The 18,350-nt window shown below is 37.5% G+C and overlaps 1 long non-coding RNA gene across 2 annotated transcripts in view; it reads left to right on the forward strand.

Moving 5' to 3' along the window:
• Positions 1 to 3,507: 3,507 nt before the first annotated feature.
• LOC109547817 (uncharacterized) overlaps positions 3,508 to 18,350 on the forward strand; it is a 276,566-nt gene continuing 261,723 nt past the window's right edge. Inside the window, exons 1-2 of one of the 2 annotated variants that reach the window (XR_002173746.3) lie at positions 17,204 to 17,690; positions 18,041 to 18,155. This is a non-coding gene — a long non-coding RNA (uncharacterized lncRNA). Of the gene's footprint in view, positions 3,798 to 17,203; positions 17,691 to 18,040; positions 18,156 to 18,350 lie in introns of those variants that run through there. The other variant, XR_012333062.1, reaches the window with a different exon arrangement.

An 18,350-nucleotide genomic window follows, 5' to 3' on the forward strand; every position in this document is an offset into this window, starting at 1 on the left:
GTGAACTGTCCTAATGACTACTGCAATTTCTGTTTTGTTTAAGCCACTATTATTTTGGGTTTTCAGTCACTTTCAACTTTACTGAATCCCAACCAATACAGGAATGATCACATCAATGCTGTGATCAGTAGGTTTAAACCAAGTCCCATAAGAGAGGTTGTTGCTGAGCGTCCCCCTTATTCTCTGCAGGATTTGCAGGGGTCATTTTCTCCCCAGGGTTTTCTGGGAGAAACACCTCCTCCTCCCATCTCATTTATAGTCATCCATGAATCATTAAGATCTAGTACATTGGAGACAAATCTCTAAGAATTCCTACTCCTACAGTTTACATTGTCATGCCTAGCTCCTTCTGTTTAGAAAATGTTCCCAATTTTTGTAAAACAGAGCTCTATTCTTGCTCAATTCTGCCTTGTTCCTGTATTCAAACTTTACTCCTGGAGTTCTGTCATCTTTCCCAGTGGCTCTAAATATGTTCTGGGACTTCTCTGGTGGTCCAGTGGTTAGACTCCTCGTTTCCAATGCAGGGGGTGTGGGTATGATCCCTGGTCAGGGAACTAAGATCCCCCATGCCATGTGATGTGGCCAAAAAAAAAAAAAATGTTCTTACCTCCCTCAATTTGGTAATCATCTTCACTTGACCCTACTACACCTTCCAAATACATGGACAAATGGGTTGTTTATAACTATTGCCTTTATTCTCTCCCTGTTCACCTTTTCTGAATCCCCCATGATGAGGCTTCTGTTTGCTCCACTCCACTGAAACTGTTCTAAAAAGCCATTGATGGCCTTTATCAAGAAGTGTTTGTCTAAAACTCTGGAATTCCCTGGAAACATGCTTTCATATATTTCATATAGTGAGATAATAGTAGTAGATAAAAACAATCATAAGTGCAGTAAAACACAGTAGAACCGCATTAGCATTGCGTAGTTTAGGAATGCATTTTGATCTGCTGTAGGTAAAATCGTATATCTGACTTTCCCTGCCCCCAAACACAGGAACCGGCTGTGGCAGAAGGCTGACATAAGATATTTATTCTTTAAACCAGCCCTATTCTGTAACACATGCATTAGATCTGTAATCCAGTGCTTATTGGCTATGTGTAGCTGTCACCTAGAAGCAGGCCTACTTCATTAAAAAAAAAAATCAGGTTAGTTGCAGGGATAAAAATTCTATAGACTATTGACAGAGGAAGTCTTTTTGTTTTGGTTACTGGAGAACTAGCCCATACACAGAATGGACCACGCTTGCTCTTTTGCAGTCTCATTCTTTAGCAGGAAAGCAGAGCCGTATCAGATATGAATATGAAGGACAAAAGCAGCCCTGGAAATACAAAGCAATAGTCTATATTACAGGTTTAACACACTCATTTAATTTCATTGGAAAAAATAATGAAACTGGTAAAAAGTATTTATGGAACCAGAGGAGAGCATATTTTGCTGGTTTTACTTTATGTTTGAAGTTTTGGGTATAGCTCTGCCTATAAATACTGAAATGCCTAACATAAAGAACGCAGCCTGGGGCATACCCCATAAAACTTAAAGTGCAATTAAATGAGCAATTTCCACTGGAAATAAAACGGGCATGTTGAGTGGAATATGAATTAAATTGTGCATAAAACTCAGGCCTGCACTAGGCTTTGGAGAGGACCTGCTGGTTTCAGTAGCAACCTGTGCTACACTGACCTACATCTATAGGTCAAGGCCAGTAAGTAACAAAAGATAACCGCAGTTAGCCTGAAGATCAGGGCATTTCAAATGGTGGTTAATAAAGTTCCCTTGTCATTTTGTCTCCTGGAAAGCCCCAGCAAAATGATGACTCATAACAAAGGATTAAATCCAACCCTCCATTACACTGTAGATACACTGAGTTCCTCCACTGTGTTTGCTATACAGAATTTTTGACATGTCCCTCAAACTTTATTTTCACCTTCTGAGTGTTCCCTCCTGCATCAAAGTCAGCTAGGTGTCCTTAGATAAGCGTTCATGAAGATTTCAGTTAGAAAACCTAAAAGTCATCAACACAAATATCCGTTGATATTATAAACCACAATCTGTCCTGGTTCATTTCTGGGACCTTATTTGGAGACTAAAGGTCAATGATTCATCGCTATCCTAAGGGAAAACTCAGCTCAGGAAGGTATTTAGCCCTGTAGCCCTGTGAGGTGCCACACGTATACGTTTGACTCAGGGAGGGACCGGCTGGTAAGTACAGAAAACATGTTTATCTCATTCACAGTGTAGTTGGTAAAGCAAGCCCGCCCAAGATATAAAGCTTAGCATTTTTTTCTTTGAGAAATCAGGGTGAGGGAAGGAAAGCTTGACATTTTCCTGCCAATGAAAGCCAGAGGATAGCTCAGGGAGACGAGCCCCTCCCTCCCAGTTTTCTCCCAAGCCTCCCACCTCTACTGTGGCAGGAGGAAAAGAGGGGTAGGGGTGGGTAATAGGCCGGCCGGTGACTTGAATGAGTATCACCTGCTATTTAAAACGTTGGCAAGTCAAACAAATTATTTCTTTTTGAAATTATGACATTTCACTGTAGTTTTGTCTGTATTCACCTTCTCTTGCCAAAATAAACGGTATCTGTCATTTTTCTAATTGTAAAAATGTACTACATATATATATGAAACTTTTCCAAATGAAAAATATTTTCCATGTCAGCATATACTTTGAATTTTCCGCGTACGACTTTGTCCCATCCAGACCCACATCTCAGCATATCTTACTTGCATAACGATAATTTCTGTCGTGAACGATGTACTGTTTCCTGCTCTTTTGTCCAGGGGCTGGCTTTCCCAAAAATGAGCAGTTGTGTGCATTTAGATGGCTGACCCGTTCCTCCCCATGGACCTGCAGCCATGGAAGTGTCTGGAAGGGCAGGATGAAAGAACCGAAATCTGGTCTCTTGGAGCCAGGAAGTGTAAAGCTGAAGCTAGTTACAAGAGAGGAAGATGTAGGAGTTAATTAGGAGCTAAACCAGTAAAGTCGCTCTCTGTGTGTGACCTTGTTGTATGGGACATTTGTCTTAGACTAAAGGCATAATAAAAAAGACACTTTATTTAGGTTAACAGAGCATTATATAACTGGAAAATTTTAATTTTATATGTATAGTGAATACTTAGTGGAGGAAAAAAGACATCCCCTCGGTTTATTATTTGAATAAGAAAAAAAAAACACCCCACGAATTCTTTAATGATGCATTTCTTTCTTTTTTGACGACAAAAGCTTGGAGGCATAAAATTGGGTTATTTTAATCGTTTTTACTGTTTGTTCACAGTTAAAGTAATTTCCTGTTTTCCTAGGAAAACTATGGTCAGTTTAAAAACATCTTTGTTAATTAGCAAGCTGTGACGCAATGTATCACTGCATCTTTAGAGCTCTGGCGCCAGCTAGTGGCCAAATAGGGGAGCGGCGTTGTCACTCTCAAATCGGAGAAAGCGGCAGTCATCTTGTTGCCTCCCTTTAACCATCGTTCTTCCCCATTTTTTCCGGTCAGTATAATGGGGGATCATTGCAGTGTGGCCAGAGAGGGGCAGACGTGATTACAGATGAAAGTAGAGGAAAGTGGTGAGCAGGGGCGGAGAGAGGAAAAGCCAGACATATGCAATCGTTCTTCCAAAGGATTTTAGAAGAGATCATTTATTTGAAGTACTCCTGACATGTTGATGGAGCAACTCAATCTTTTGCCAGTGAACGTTTAGCCTTTTGTTTTTCATTTATAGATATATTTGAATATATACTTAGGACATGTAATAACTATGGAACTTCACTACAAACACAGCACTGAGGACAGACACGTTGTAAGTCTAAATTTGTGTTCATTTTTAAGTAGCAAATATTTCTGCTGTGAACAGGCTCTGCTACCTTCTCACTGGTACAACTCTTAAGATGAATGACTCTCAAATGGTTAATAAAGCAGAAACCTCTTAAGATGATATTTGTAGCTGGTACACTATGAAAAAAAATATAAAAATTCCAGGCAAAGGACACTTTATTTGGGTTGTATGAAGTATGTTTAGGCTTGAGCCCAGTCTGTCTTCCAGTTGAAATAGGTTCTGATGATTTACAGGAAAACTGAAAACATACAGTATTTATTTTAAGAACAAAGAATCTTTGGCAGGCCATCTTTCTCATTTAATTAAGCCATAACTGATCTTACTAGGGTTATGGAGGGACTTCAAATGCTAATAAATAAAACCTGAAGCTGAGACATTTCTTTCATTAAATAGCGGGAGCTGTTTATTACTCTTTTACTTATTGCTAAAATCAATTACTAGTACTAATATTCGGTGTGGAATTTATTATGAAAACAAGCTGAAGCTTGTGAAGAACTTTCCTTTTTAGATATCATTTGTATGTCTATATCTGTATCAGTTATAGAGAATAAGAATAATCTGAACTGGAATTTCTTATAATAATATTTTTGGAAGGCAGATCTAATTTAAGAGGAGGTTTCAGGCAGGAAGAATTGTCAGTCTTACCTGGCAGTCTAATTTATGTTACTCTGCTGTTGGGGAAATGCATTTAAGATCTTCTCTATGTGAGATAGATGGTAGAATAGCTGGTCATGGTTCTGCTCTGTGAGATTTACATAAACTACTATTTTAAGCTTATTTTACACTTTTCCTAAAAGCTGCATATTTCATATTAAAAATTCGCCTAACCTTGTTAGCCAAGTTAAAATGTAGGTATTTTCTCTTTGGTTTTAAGCATCTTGTAACTTTTGGTGAATAATAAGGCCTTGGTTAACAATCTTAAAATTTTCATTTTATCTGGTCTCCTCTGTGTCTCTTTTATCTTTTTCTTGAGATGGAAGCTGAGCTCGTATAATTGAATGAGTTTCAAATCAGTATCTGAAAAGGAGCATTATTATTTTTTTGAAAAAGAAAATTAATATATACAAGGCTCTTTCAATGGCAGTAGATTAACTGAAACTGAAAAGAATGATAGAATTTAACTGCCATAAAATTTTGAGAGTTACAGCAAGATAAAATAATTTATGCTCTTTTAAAACAGCTTTGTAGTATGCAAGTATGTATGTACTTATTTTAAATGCTGAGTTTGTGATTAGGTCTATCTTTAAAACTGTTAATGGTTGCATTAAAATATTTTGATGCCTGCTACAGTCTTTATGTAACTTCCCATATGCTGCCAAATAAATGCTTTGAAATGTCATTCCATCATAATTCAAAATTTACTCATATTTTGATTTATCATTTGAATTTAATTTCTCATTACTTTGTGATATTATAAAATTAGAAATTATATTATATTGAACATATTTGAAGGAAGGAAGGAAAACATACCTGAATATATATATATTTTTCATCTTTGGAGATTTCTCTGATGACTTTTTAACAGTGCTATTAGCAAATAACCAGTTCACTCAATTTGGATCCTCCTTTCATTTGAAATAGTCTAAAATTTTTACAAAAGGAATAAATGTAGGATATCATTTTTAATCGTGGGTGTCCCTGAATGTGACATGAAAACAAATTTACAAATAAATACACTCATACCTCATTCTGATATTCATATTTGAAGAGACAAGGCATACTAAAATGCATATTTACGAATGGTTAAATGTTGGTTTGGCCTCTAGATAACGTGGTTGCTAAATAGCACCATCTTCCCTCACAGAGTGATACTGGAGCCCTCTACAGACCTCCCCATTAGGAGACGTTGGCACAGTATGAGGGGGGACACATTATGAGGGGGGACACATCTGCCAGCAAAGTACTACAGATGGTTCCCCTCATTAGCTTTCAGAACTCCAAGCAACCATCACGGAGGAGGCTGGGACCTCACTTGGACAAGATGTTAAGCTAGCCTCCTGTTCAATGTCATTATGGTTTTCCAAAATAATCTCCGTAGTGTGCCCTCTTGGGCTTGAGCTGGTCTACATGTCTCACTTGCAGAGATTTGAGATTGCAGCCCTGTGTCCAGTTTGCCAAAGGGCACTATATGATCTTCAGATTTGATAAAGTTCCACAGCAAGTCAGACTTGGAAAATTTCTTAATCTAAATGCGGTGGCAGGACAGCCTTGCCACTCCCCAGAAGCTCATTAGCGTAGCTTTTGGAATTCCAGGCAATGCTCATCTTCATGTACGTGCTTGCTTATTACACTCAATGCATCGACAGTCTCATTTCTCCTCTTCCCCTCGACCCACTGATTTATTGGCATAATGGCCTTTTAATTTTTTTTTGTTTACTCTTTGTTTATGAATCAGCCTTAAAGTCAGGGCACCAAGCCCTGGCAACTGGAAGTGTTAGTTAAGTTTAGAAGTAGAAACAGCAGGGGAAGACCATACTGTTTTATACTCTGCAGTTTCTCTGGCTGGATTATTATTATAATAATTATTATAGTTGTTGTTTTACATTTATAACAAAGATGTTTACAAGCTATGTACATTTATAACATAGATGGTTAGAATACAGATAATCTCCATGTGCTAGACTATTACAATTTTAAGTCACAGAGAGTCCAATTTTGTTCTTTAATTATATGAAATTATTAGGATACTGCTAAGAATAATTGATAGGCAAGAATTTGGCAGTAAGTTTTCTTTTCTGTCTTTAATCCGGGGAAGGATTCTGTCTACAATATTTTTTATTTCTTGAAAAATGAAATCAGCTAAAATCTTTATGTAATCTCTGTGGTTCTTCTCTGGCCTTACAGCTCTCCCCCCAACTTTTTTTCCCCCTGAAATAAAGCATAGAAGTTAAAATATACCATCTGACATATATATATATATATATATATATATTTTTTTTTTTTTTTTTTTTTTGCGGTACGCGGGCCGCTCACTGTTGTGGCCTCTCCCGTTGCAGAGCACAGGCTCCGGACGCGCAGGCTCAGCGGCCATGGCTCACGGGCCTAGCTGCTCCGTGGCATGTGGGATCTTCCTGGACCGGGGCACGAACCCATGTCCCCTGCATCGGCAGGCGGACTCTCAACCACTGCGCCACCAGGGAAGCCCCATCTGACATATTTTTGAGATTGTGATGATGAGGGGAGGTCCCACCACAATCACTGGGTGTTCTAATATGACCCAGACTTAATTTTCACTTTGTAAGTTAATAAAATACAAAAGCCCAGTGTTCTTTTTTTTTTTCCAAAGGAACATTTATTTATTTTGGCTGCATTGGGTCTTCGTTGCAGTGCACGGGCTTCTCATTGCGGTGGCTTCTCTTGTTGCAGAGCGCGGGCTCTAGGCACGCGGGTTTCAGTAGTTGTGGCACATGGGTTCAGTAGTTGTGGCTCACAGGCTCTAGAGCACAGGCTCAGTAGTTGTGGCACACGGGCTTAGTTGCTCCGCGGCATGTGAGATCTTCCCGGGTCAGGGATCGAACCCTTGTACCCTGCGTTGGCAGGTAGATTCTTAACCACTGTGCCACCAGGGAGGTCCCAGCCCAGTGGTCTTTAATATTGTTTTCTTATGCTTGATGAGGTCCTTGGGTTAGTAGGTTTTCACTACCGTAAAATAATTCACAATATCTGAATGACTTTTTACTTTCTAAATCAGCCATTGTAATATCTCTGGACATACATTTTATATATTGTAGCCCTTCCTATATTATTCTGCTCTATTGGAGGGGAAGGAACTCAAGAGTGATACTCCCATACCAGAATTGGTGATTTTGCCCATACTGTCAGGAAAATTATCTCTTAATGTGTGGCTCAAACCCATGTCCCCTGCATTGGCAGGCAGATTCTTAACCACTGCGCCACCAGGAAAGCCCCAAGTTTTAAAAAATTAAGAAAGAATTAGTTTTTTTTGTAAAACAGTATAAGACTTAAAATTCTATGATGGGGAGTTCCCTGGTGGTCCAGTGGTTAGGACTTGGCTCTTTAACTGCCGGGGCCTGGGTTCAATCACTGGTCAGGGAACTAAGATCCAGCAAGCTGCCCTGTGTGGCCAGAAAAAAAAAAAAAAAACTATGATGGGATGACAATTCTGTGGATCCACATCTCTGGTTCTCCCTCATGTTGAAATTAAAATCTGCAATTTCAGAGTGATCAGAAAACTTTAGGGAGGAGTAGTATTTGAGCAGAGCTTTGAAGTTGGAAAGAACTTTATGGGGTTGGTGGTGGGACTATAGTAGTGATGAGAGAGAAAGATACTTTAAGCAGAAAGAAGATCATAAAGGGGCCCCTGTTAGACTGGCACATAGGAACTTTGGGTAACTACAGGGGAGTAGGAGGCTATCTGTGAAGTTTCAGTGTGCAACTAATTAGTTAGGGCTTTATTCTGGAAGCAGTGGGAGCCAGGGAGGGTTTTAGAGGGAGACATAATAGGAATAAGATTCCAGGGAGATTGATTTGGTGACAGGGTACAGGACCCTTAAAGATTTAATCAAATTGATTTAGCATCAGCATTAGAAAGCAACATAAATGAGTTATAATTTAAAAGTCATTGTTCATGTAATTTTAGAACATGATTTAAAGTGTTTCTATATCATCTTCCTTGATTAATACAGTCAATGCTGAAGTCTGGGAGAACAAATCTGAGTAGAGCTATGTATGGGTATTTTTGTTCCATGAATATTAATAGCAACATTGTGCATTTGAGGAGTGTATTTTATTCCAAATGGTTGTTTTGTTCTTCCATCGATCTGGTAACGTTAGCAGATGTTTATAAAAATAACAGGTTTGTAAGCCCCTCCCTTTACCTCCATGATCTCCTTTTGATTGCATATGTAAATGCAGAGTTCTAGATTAGACTGAAGCTTATAGCTATTTCAGTTTTTCTGTCAGGAGTTGAGAATATTGCTCTATTTGTTTTAAGTAAGGTTTGGATTTTATTTTGTAGGTGTCTTACATTGTGATACCATAGTTGATTCAATTATATGCACTCATAGGAAACACTTTTCGGAGGGGAATAGATTAGAGTGTCATCCAGTTACATGTAAGTATTCAGTACTTTCTTTTTCTAAAAAAAATGTATAGGGGCTTCCCTGGTGGTGCAGTGGTTGAGAGTCCGTCTGCCGATGCAGGGGACGCGGGTTCGTGCCCCGGTCCGGGAAGATCCCACATGCCGCGGAACGGCTGGGCCCGTGGGCCATGGCCGCTGAGCCTGCGCGTCCGGAGCCTGTGCTCCACAACGGAAGAGGGCACGGCAGTGAGAGGCCCGCGTACCACAAAAAAAAAAAAAAAAAAAAAAAAATTTATAGTTTATAGACATACTATGTTAATATTAATATTAACAGTGTATTTTATTTTGTCCAGAAAGAAGAAAGTACAATAACATGAAAAAAGCTAAAGGGAGTCCTAATTACAGACAGAGAAGAGATTTAAAAAATTTTAGTAAAATATAATATTTAAAAACTTAAAAACTGATATAAAATACAATTTATATCAATAAATTAAAAGGCCATATACTATACTTTAAAAAGTATCAGAATATGTTTGGGGGTGGGGAGGAAAGCCCAATAAGACCATCATTTTCTTCTAAACCATTTGACAAAGAATGAGAACTTAGAATAATTAGCTGTGCTTAGTGTTCATACTCTTTTAATGCAGTACATGTGTTTATCTGTTGAACCAATAGTACCACGATTCAAGCGACACATCATTTCTGGCTTATGGAGCCGTAATTGTCATCTTTGACTTCCATGTCAATGAGTACTTCCATCTAACTTTATGTAAATATATAGGGCTCTTTAGACCCTGTGTTTGGTGTTATCACAATTTTTGATTGGCTCAGACAGGGCAGGTTGATTATCATTAAAGTGTTATTTATTTCTATTTTATTAAGCCCCTTTTATATTCATGTTACAGGTTAATTTATACTTTTATTTCATGCACTACTTGGCTTTACTGATTAATATGCCCCATGGCATTCAATAAAATCAGGCAGTGGAGGAAATAAGAGTGGTATTAATTTCTAACATTGCTATAAATTTGCCTTAATAAAACTAGCTTAATAGCATTACTGAAGTAACACAATGGATGCTTTCAGATTGCTAACAAAGATGCAACCAAACAATTTTCTTTTCTGAATTTAACATAATCCTACTGCCTTGTCTTTCTAGTGTTGAAATGAAACCTGTCATATATTTTTTCCCTCTTTCAAAGGTAATTTAATAGTTGGCATAATACTACAGCACACAGCTCTCCATTTGACTTATTCTGATGCCTTATTCAGACTTTAGATTATAAACTGTGCAAATTAACACAGGCCCACAGGCCCCTGGGGGAAGAAAAAACCTTTATTCTTGTAATAATTTTCATAAAGATTAAACTATATCTCCGGCATCAGTTACTTGTCCTTCTTTAGTGTATTAATGCTCAATGCCAATAATAAATATTCTTACTGTGAAATCTGATAATATGGAGTGGTAGTGAAAATCTATGTGTTGGATTAATTTTTTTGTCAGTTTCCCCACCACTCCCACCCCAACCACTTAATTAAATAAGGTTGGAGTTAGGATTTATAGGAACTTATAAAGACAAGGACACACTACCACCCACTGATTTTTGGATTGCAAAATTTTGGTGGTAAAGAATGTTATCCATTATTATGTAATCAAATTCATAAGAGAACACTTATTCTCTCCCTGTCGTTTATTAGATTGTAGCCAGACTGGCCAAAAAATTGTTACAAATCAGAAATTTGCCCTCATCTCCATTTTTCTGAAATAATAAGTATACTTTGTTTAACCTGAAGTTCCCCCTTTCTTAGCTTTTCAGTAATTTCTCTAAGTTCTAGCATAAATCTAATTGGAAAGAGAATTGATGTAAAACTCATACACACATCTCACAGGGAGATGTGTGTATGAGTTTTAAGTTAGTAAAAATGACTCGAGAGGCAGAGGTTCAAAAACCAACTAAAATCAACATCCCTGGGGGAAATGGTCACCAGTAGCTTAAGGTCTAGATCAAGCATCCAAAAACTACAGCCCATAGGCCAAATGTGGCCTCCCCCTGTCCTATACAGCTTGCAAATTCAGCCATACTCATATATGGCTGAACAAATAACAAATAACATTTAAAAACTCTCCTTTGCATAAAAATATCAGGAACTATGTTCATTCAACAGATATTTATCAGCCTCTGTGCCAGGCACTGATCTTGTCCTGGGGATATAACTGTGAGACAGTTAGGGCTTCTGTCTCCTTACAATATGGGTTTGCTCTTTTATTTACTTTAATATACTGGTGAAATTTCACACATTAGTAGGGAAGATATTTGGGGACAGGAAAAAATTCTTTTTTGGGGAGTCTATTTGTATTTTAAATGAAAAAGGAACTCCTGGATTCCTTAAATCCCCATCACAGCAAACATCTTTGCCCACGAAACAGTTCAAGAAGCAGTGGAAGACTGGGTCATCCTTACACCCATGCTCTGCTCAAGGGCTTATTTCTTGGCTTTTATTAAATCAACTTAATGGAGTGATTTTTTTCCCCCCGCTCAACTCAAATGAATCCAGGTCTAGTAGATAGGTGGATTTGGTGTTACCATGTGTTCTTTTGCTCAGTGTTTGGTTAAAATCACATTTTTAGGTAATTCACATTAAAAAAGATGTGCCTTTCATGTTGGTGTATTTTGCAGCCTTCAACTTTATGGAAAAGTAAAAAGTCCATCTTTGCACTTTCTGTTACTCGGTCAACAAAGATCCTCTTTGTTCATAAAAAGGAGACTTTAAGAAGAAGCATTTCTAAATCACTACTCAAAACAGTTTTTAGTAAAAAGTTATTTTCAAGGGAATAATCTACATCCTGGACCCTGAGAGTGCTGATTCAAAAGCAAAACAACAATTTTGGAGACTTGGGAATGTCTCATCTTAGAAAGTTAGTATTAGCAAGAACCATTTCTTTCCAGAGACCAACTTATAACCTCAGCCTGGGAAATAAGGGGCTTCCACTGGGTTCACAGTCTTCAAGTAACCATATACTCGCAAACATGCTGACTCAGTGAATTGACTCAATCCATGGAGAGAGTGGCCATACTAGCCTCCGTTAGCTCCAGGAAATCTGTTTGTCCGCTACTTTGGAAAAAAGAGTTTGGAATGTTTGACCCAAACTCCTTAATTTCTATGTGTCTAGATGGATTTTTTGAAGTGGACAGACAGAATCTAGTTTATTATATTTCAGGATGTATTTGACAATGCCTTTGATTGAACAGTAGCTGGTCAACACACAAAGGACTACACACACACACACACACACACACACACACATGCGCGTGCACACACACACACACCCTCAGTCAATAGGCTAAACTAAAACTAAAGTTTTGCTTTATAATCAAATGGGGAAATTTTATCTAGGTAAGAGTGGGGAAGTCAGGCCTGTTGGCAAAATGAGTTAGGCAGTGAATTGAAACAGAGTATAAGGTTATGTACTTTTAGCTAATAGGTAATTAAACTATATTGTTTGTGACACCTCATAACTTTGAATCCAGGTACAATTACATGGCTTGGAATCCTCCCACCCCATACTATCTAATCCAAAGTCATTGCAAATAAAATACAAATTAAATAATGCCCCAAATGCTTCCAACTTAAAATCTTGTTCTATAAGTAAGTCTAAAAACTTTAGGAGTCTGTAAAAATGTATCTTAATAAGTCATTCTTTGCAGAGCTTTCTGGGGTATGATGCTTAACAGAATGGATCACCTGCAAAAATGTGGTGGTTTGGGACATGTTGGTATAAAGCAAGTAGAACTTGTTTGATTGGTGAGAACTAGAGAATATTGATGCAACTTTAAATTTCAGATAGTCTCAACTTAAATCTTCAGTTAAATCAAATGATCAGAACTCAGCAAAATATATGCAAATGTGAGATGAAAGGTGCCAAGATTTTTTCCCCTGTATTTATTTTTTAAACAACTCCTTAAAGAGTTACTACTCTTTGAGGATAAGGATATCATATTCTTTTTGAAGGGAAACATTGTACTCTATAGTGAGACTTGTACTGTCTTTTGTGCCATTATTAATACATTTCCTGTTTAAGGAAATGACTTTTTTTTAACATGATAGTTTAAACTTCAAAATAAGTGCTATTGACTTTTAAAATGTCTTATCTTACCAATGTCATTCTGGGCATGAAGAATAAAGTGTGGAAAATGGTTGTCACATTAATCCTATTGTCATGAGAGTCTCCTTTTTGAATGAAGTGGTTTATGTTTGGTGTCTTTTTTTTTGTGGGGGGCAATTAAGAGAGGGAAAGTAAGTTTTGTAGCTAAAACAAACAGACCCTTTACTTTTAGATTAATGACATTTAAAAATACAAATATATTTATAATATAAATTAAGATCTTGTCCTCATATTTACAAAGATCATACCAGTGTCCTCATACAATTCTATCTAATCAGTTCTATTTTCTTTCACTTCCTTTTTTCTGTTCTTACTGCATTCTTCAAAACCATAATTTTATTTTATTTTATTTTTAAGAACTATTTTAATTTTATTTTTTTTTGGTTGTGTTGGGTTTTCGTTACTGTGCGTGGGCTTTTCTCTGGTTGTGCCGAGCGGGGACTACTCTTCGTTGTGGTGCGCAGGCTTCTCATTGCAATGGCTTCTCTTTTCGCGGAGCACAGGCTCTAGGTGCGCGGGCTTCAGTAGCTGTGGCACGTGGGCTCGGTAGTTGTGGCTGGTGGGCTCCAGAGCACAGGCTCAGTAGTTGTGGCGCACAGGCTTAGTTGCTCTGGGGCATGTGGGATCTTCCCGGACCAGGGCTCAAACCCGTGTCCCCTGCATTGGCAGGTGGATTCTTAACCACTGCACCACCAGGGAAGCCCAAAACCATAATTTAAAATTTAACAAAATTTGAATTGCAATATTAAGCACAGAAAATAGGAATAGCAAAGGTTTTGTGGTATCAGATTTTTCATGTTATCTACTGAAAGCACATTTTACCAGTGAATGACATATATGATTAATGAGTATTTAATATTATTATTTAATAATAATAAAAGATATGGATTCCACTGTGAAAACACTAACATTTGCTGACTGGAATCTACTTATATTTTCACTTAATTTATTCTAGTTCAGATATTTTTCAGTTATAAAATAAGCAAGGTAGTTATACTGTTAAAGTATACAAGTGTATTCTTTAGCTTTTTTCCCCTGTATATTTATATATTTAAAAAATCTCTCTCTTCCTCTCATTGAGGTCTTAATCTTAAAGGTTAGGTGACCCTTAGTTCTGAAAAGTACAGAGCATTATAATGAATAATAAATTATAGTCTGTGGAGTAACTGTCTTAATTGTGCATTAATAGTAATAGCTAATATTTATTGCATACTTATTTGTGCTAGGCAATGTGCTAAGTGCTTTAGGTACATTAGTTCATTTAGTCGCACAAGAAAGCCATGGGTTACTTTTACCCTCATTTAATAGGTGAGAAAACAAACTTGTGGTTGAGTGACTTACTGAGTCTCCCACAGCTGTTAGTGGTAGAGCAAACCAAGAGAAGAATTTCAAGGAGTAAGGAACAGTCAACAGTGTCAAATGATGTAGAGAAAAGTTGTTCACTGGATTTAGAAACTAGAAGGTAGGTCCCTGGTGACTTGCTAGAGCAGTTTTGGGTGAATGGTTCAGGAAGAAGCCAGTGGGATTGAGGAGTGACCAGGGATGAGTGGGAAGGAAATACTGTGAGTGCAGTCTCTGCATTTTCGCCTTTTCTATTCCCTGTGGTGATTTCTTCCTCTGCTTCCAATCTCAGGGAAAGAAAAAAACACTTCTTGGGCAATTACTGGAAAGCAGTACATTGTGTAAGCTTCATAGTGACCCTGTGATATAACTATGGTCTTCATTTTGTAGGTGGAGAATGGAGGATTTGAGTGGTTTATACACCAAACCAAGGCCCACAGTTGGCAAGTAGCAGGGCTCTAGGCCAAATTCACGTCTCATTCCAGAGCTCACATTCCAACCACTGCATTTGTCTAGAATTTAGTTGTCTTCGTGCTTGCTCTTTTCTCCTTTCTTCCCAAATCTGCCTGCAGTCATAGAACTAATAAACTTATTCTCACAGAAGTACAAATAATAGATAAAGCTTAATGTGTTCTCTTTCCTGATGCATTTTTGGAATGATCATTGGATGTGCTCATTTTACACTTTAATTGTATAATTTTAATTTTACATTTAATATGTTACATTGTAGGAAATATACAAACAGAAAAGTGAACACAGCATGAGTGTACAATTTGAAGTATTGCCAGACCTCCAGAAATTTCCTGGTCTCCTTCCTTATCCCATTCCCCCTCCTCTCAGAGGCAACCACTAGCCCAACTTTTGTGGCATTATTTCCTTGTATTTCTCTGTAGTTTTCTCATCTTAGTTATACATCCCTAAGCAACATAGTTTAGCTTGGACTGTTTTGGCACTTTAGGTAAATGGAGTTATGTGTATTCTGTCTTGCTTCAGTTGCTCAAAATTATACTTTGAGATTCATCCATGTTGTGTGTGGTATTACTGCATTAATTTTCAATGCTGAATAATATTTCATTGTATGAATTTACCATGTTATTTATCCATTTTATTGTTTAGGGACATGTGAGTTCTTTCTAGTTTTGAGCAATTAAGACCAATGCTGTCCTTTTCTTGATTAAATTGAAGGCAAGAAGCTCTAAGAACGCACTTTTAAACATTTTAAAATATTTTAGGAGGTTGGGAGCCCTTTCCAATTCCCTTGAAATGAAACCCCACAGGTGGTTCCTGTGGGGTTCCTGATTTCTTACTCATGCGGCCAAGCTTGAGGACTGAGGGGCATTTCTAAATTAAAATGTTTAAAGAGGTCAGGTGAACTGAAAAAACAAAGAAACAGTTATTACCAGATCTCCCATTTCCCCTAGCTCTTCCACTTCATTGTTGCAATCTTAGCTAAATGCAGTCAGCTTGCATATTTTCCTACATCAGTCCTTTGATCAGCAAAGTAATTTCTTTTCCTTCCTCTGTACAGATCTTTTAATTATAGTAAGCTCATTCTTTGAAGAACAAACATGGTAAAAAATACGAACAACTTGAATAATTTTCAGTAACTATCTAAAATAACTGATTTTGTATGGGATCAAATAACTACTTAATTTTTGCAAAATGAATCATCCAAATATAATACAACCAGTAATAAGATAACAGTGTATCATATATTTAATAACATAGACAAATAACAAAATAACAAAATAGGCAAAGTATAGTGGAGTGGTTCAGCATATAGGCTCTGGAGACAGACTGAGATCAGATTCTAGGTCTCCCTTTTTTACTACCTATAACAACTGGGTGAATTTCTCAACCTTTTAGACTCAGCTTTCCTGAGCTATAAAATAAGGACAGTAGCAGTACTTATTTCATAGGGCTGTTGTGAGCATCCAATAAGAAAATGTATTAATTGCTTACCATAGTGTCTACTTTAGCAAAGTTCAATAAATGTTAGATACTGTTGATACATTTACCCTACCAGAAGGGCAGAATAACCAGAGGATTTATTAACAGATCTTTACAGATAGTCACCTACTTATGTCATAGCTATTATTCAACATTTAATAGGCTCCTCTACTGTGCTAGAGGCTGTGGGTCACACAAAAGAACGATTTGTGGAGATAAGCATTAGGAAATCAGAGACAAGCGGCAACGCTAAATAAAATACATTTGGAAACATAAAGTAGGAAGTGATGGTGGATCAGTCAGGAGTACAGCTTTCCAGGAGTTGTATTTTGAATCTGATATTAAACTGAGTAGTAGACATAACTTTGCCAAGGAGAAAGTTGAAGTTCTGTCATCCAGAAAATATTTGTGTGCAAAGAACAGAGAGGAGAAACAGTAAGACCTCTTTTCTGAGGTGTTAGGAATCGGTGATGTTGGGCTGAAGAAGGGAGAAATACTTGGTGGAGTATTTTATGAACAGCATCTTTAGGACTCATGTTATATATTAGGTAGTAGGAAAAATAAGTTTCAATTCCATTTGGATTGGCTTAAACTATAAACCCTTAAGGTAAAATGTAACTGTACAGTATCCAATTTGGCAGATTATAGGAAAATGGTAATATTTTGGCAAAATAAACTTTTCATATTTTCCTTTTCATAATAAGTGTATAAATAATGAAGTACTTGACATTTCAAAGACTTAAGATTCATATTGAAAAACCAGTTGTGAAATTCCTATAAGTCATTTGAGTTTATATTCTTCTTTTCCTTTATCTTTAGAAATGCCTCCTTTCCTACTGCTTCGATTGTAGTTTGAAGAAAAATTTATTTTATAGTTTGGCTCTAGTAATTGTTGTCCAAATTTTCTATAACCTCCATATTCTCTTGACGACTCCCCAGATCAATAGAATCCACTAGATGGCGCCCAGATCTGCCGCTGTGTCTTGCCTCCGCCGGCGGCAGATCTGGGAACAGCTGTGGATTGTCTAAGAGTGGCTGGAGAGGTCAATACGATCCATGTGTAGCAGCTTCCTTAAGGTCTGCTCCAAAATGCTGTTAAGCCTGGTGCTCCTTCAAATTGTTACTGTAATGGAATCACCAAATATGGTCAATGATGGTGTGGTTTTGAGTATGAGAAAGCCTGCAATTTTGCCCTCTGAGACTTAGCCACAAGCAGGCAGACAGGCATGAGCTGTAGTCCACAGCCTGCTCACGGGCAAATAGCATGCTGGCGATTTAGAAGCTACTCCTTGATGCCAAAGTATTGATTTAGGCAACAACACTTCCATCTATGAGAAAGGGAAAAAGAGACAAGAAGAAGGTATCTAAATGGGAGAGATTATTTTAATATTAGCTTTCATGCAGGCAGTAATCCTCTCATTTCTGTCAGGCAGTTGAACACTCTGCTTGATATGCAAAATCGAGGATATATTCTGATGTAGATTTCAGAGAGTAGGAAATGAGGTTATTTTGTTTTTCTTTTGAAATAGCACTGGGCAGTTTCATTTATTTCACATACGAAATGCTGAAGGCTTTGTAAAATTATTTTATACTTTATTAATATTCTAAAAGGGACAGATCTCTTCTTTCCAATTCAAAGTAGTGGATAATGACTTTGGCAACATTTCCCTGCCTTTTTCAAGTTTATGGAAGTCCATTTCTCATCATTAGGCTGAAGATGCAGAATAGAAAGGATGAGCCTTATTCTGGAGCTTGTCACATCAGTGTTGCTACTTAGGTGATTAAAAAGAAGCAGCGGGATCTTGGAGAAAACATCTGACAAAAGGTAATGGAAACCCAGTAACGGATGAAAATCCTTGATAGATTAAGCATAACTGGCCCGGAAAACGCTCTCTACGAAGTACAGGTGTGCCTTTTAGCTCAAGAGCAAACATAAGACTCTATTCTGAGGCTCTTAAAAAACTTGACCTGCTCTGGCCCCACAAACTAAGGTTTATTTGAAGCTCCCTGAAGTTGATTA

The sequence above is a fragment of the Tursiops truncatus genome, chromosome 7 (genome assembly GCF_011762595.2).
Source record: "Tursiops truncatus isolate mTurTru1 chromosome 7, mTurTru1.mat.Y, whole genome shotgun sequence".
Lineage (NCBI taxonomy): Eukaryota > Metazoa > Chordata > Mammalia > Artiodactyla > Delphinidae > Tursiops > Tursiops truncatus.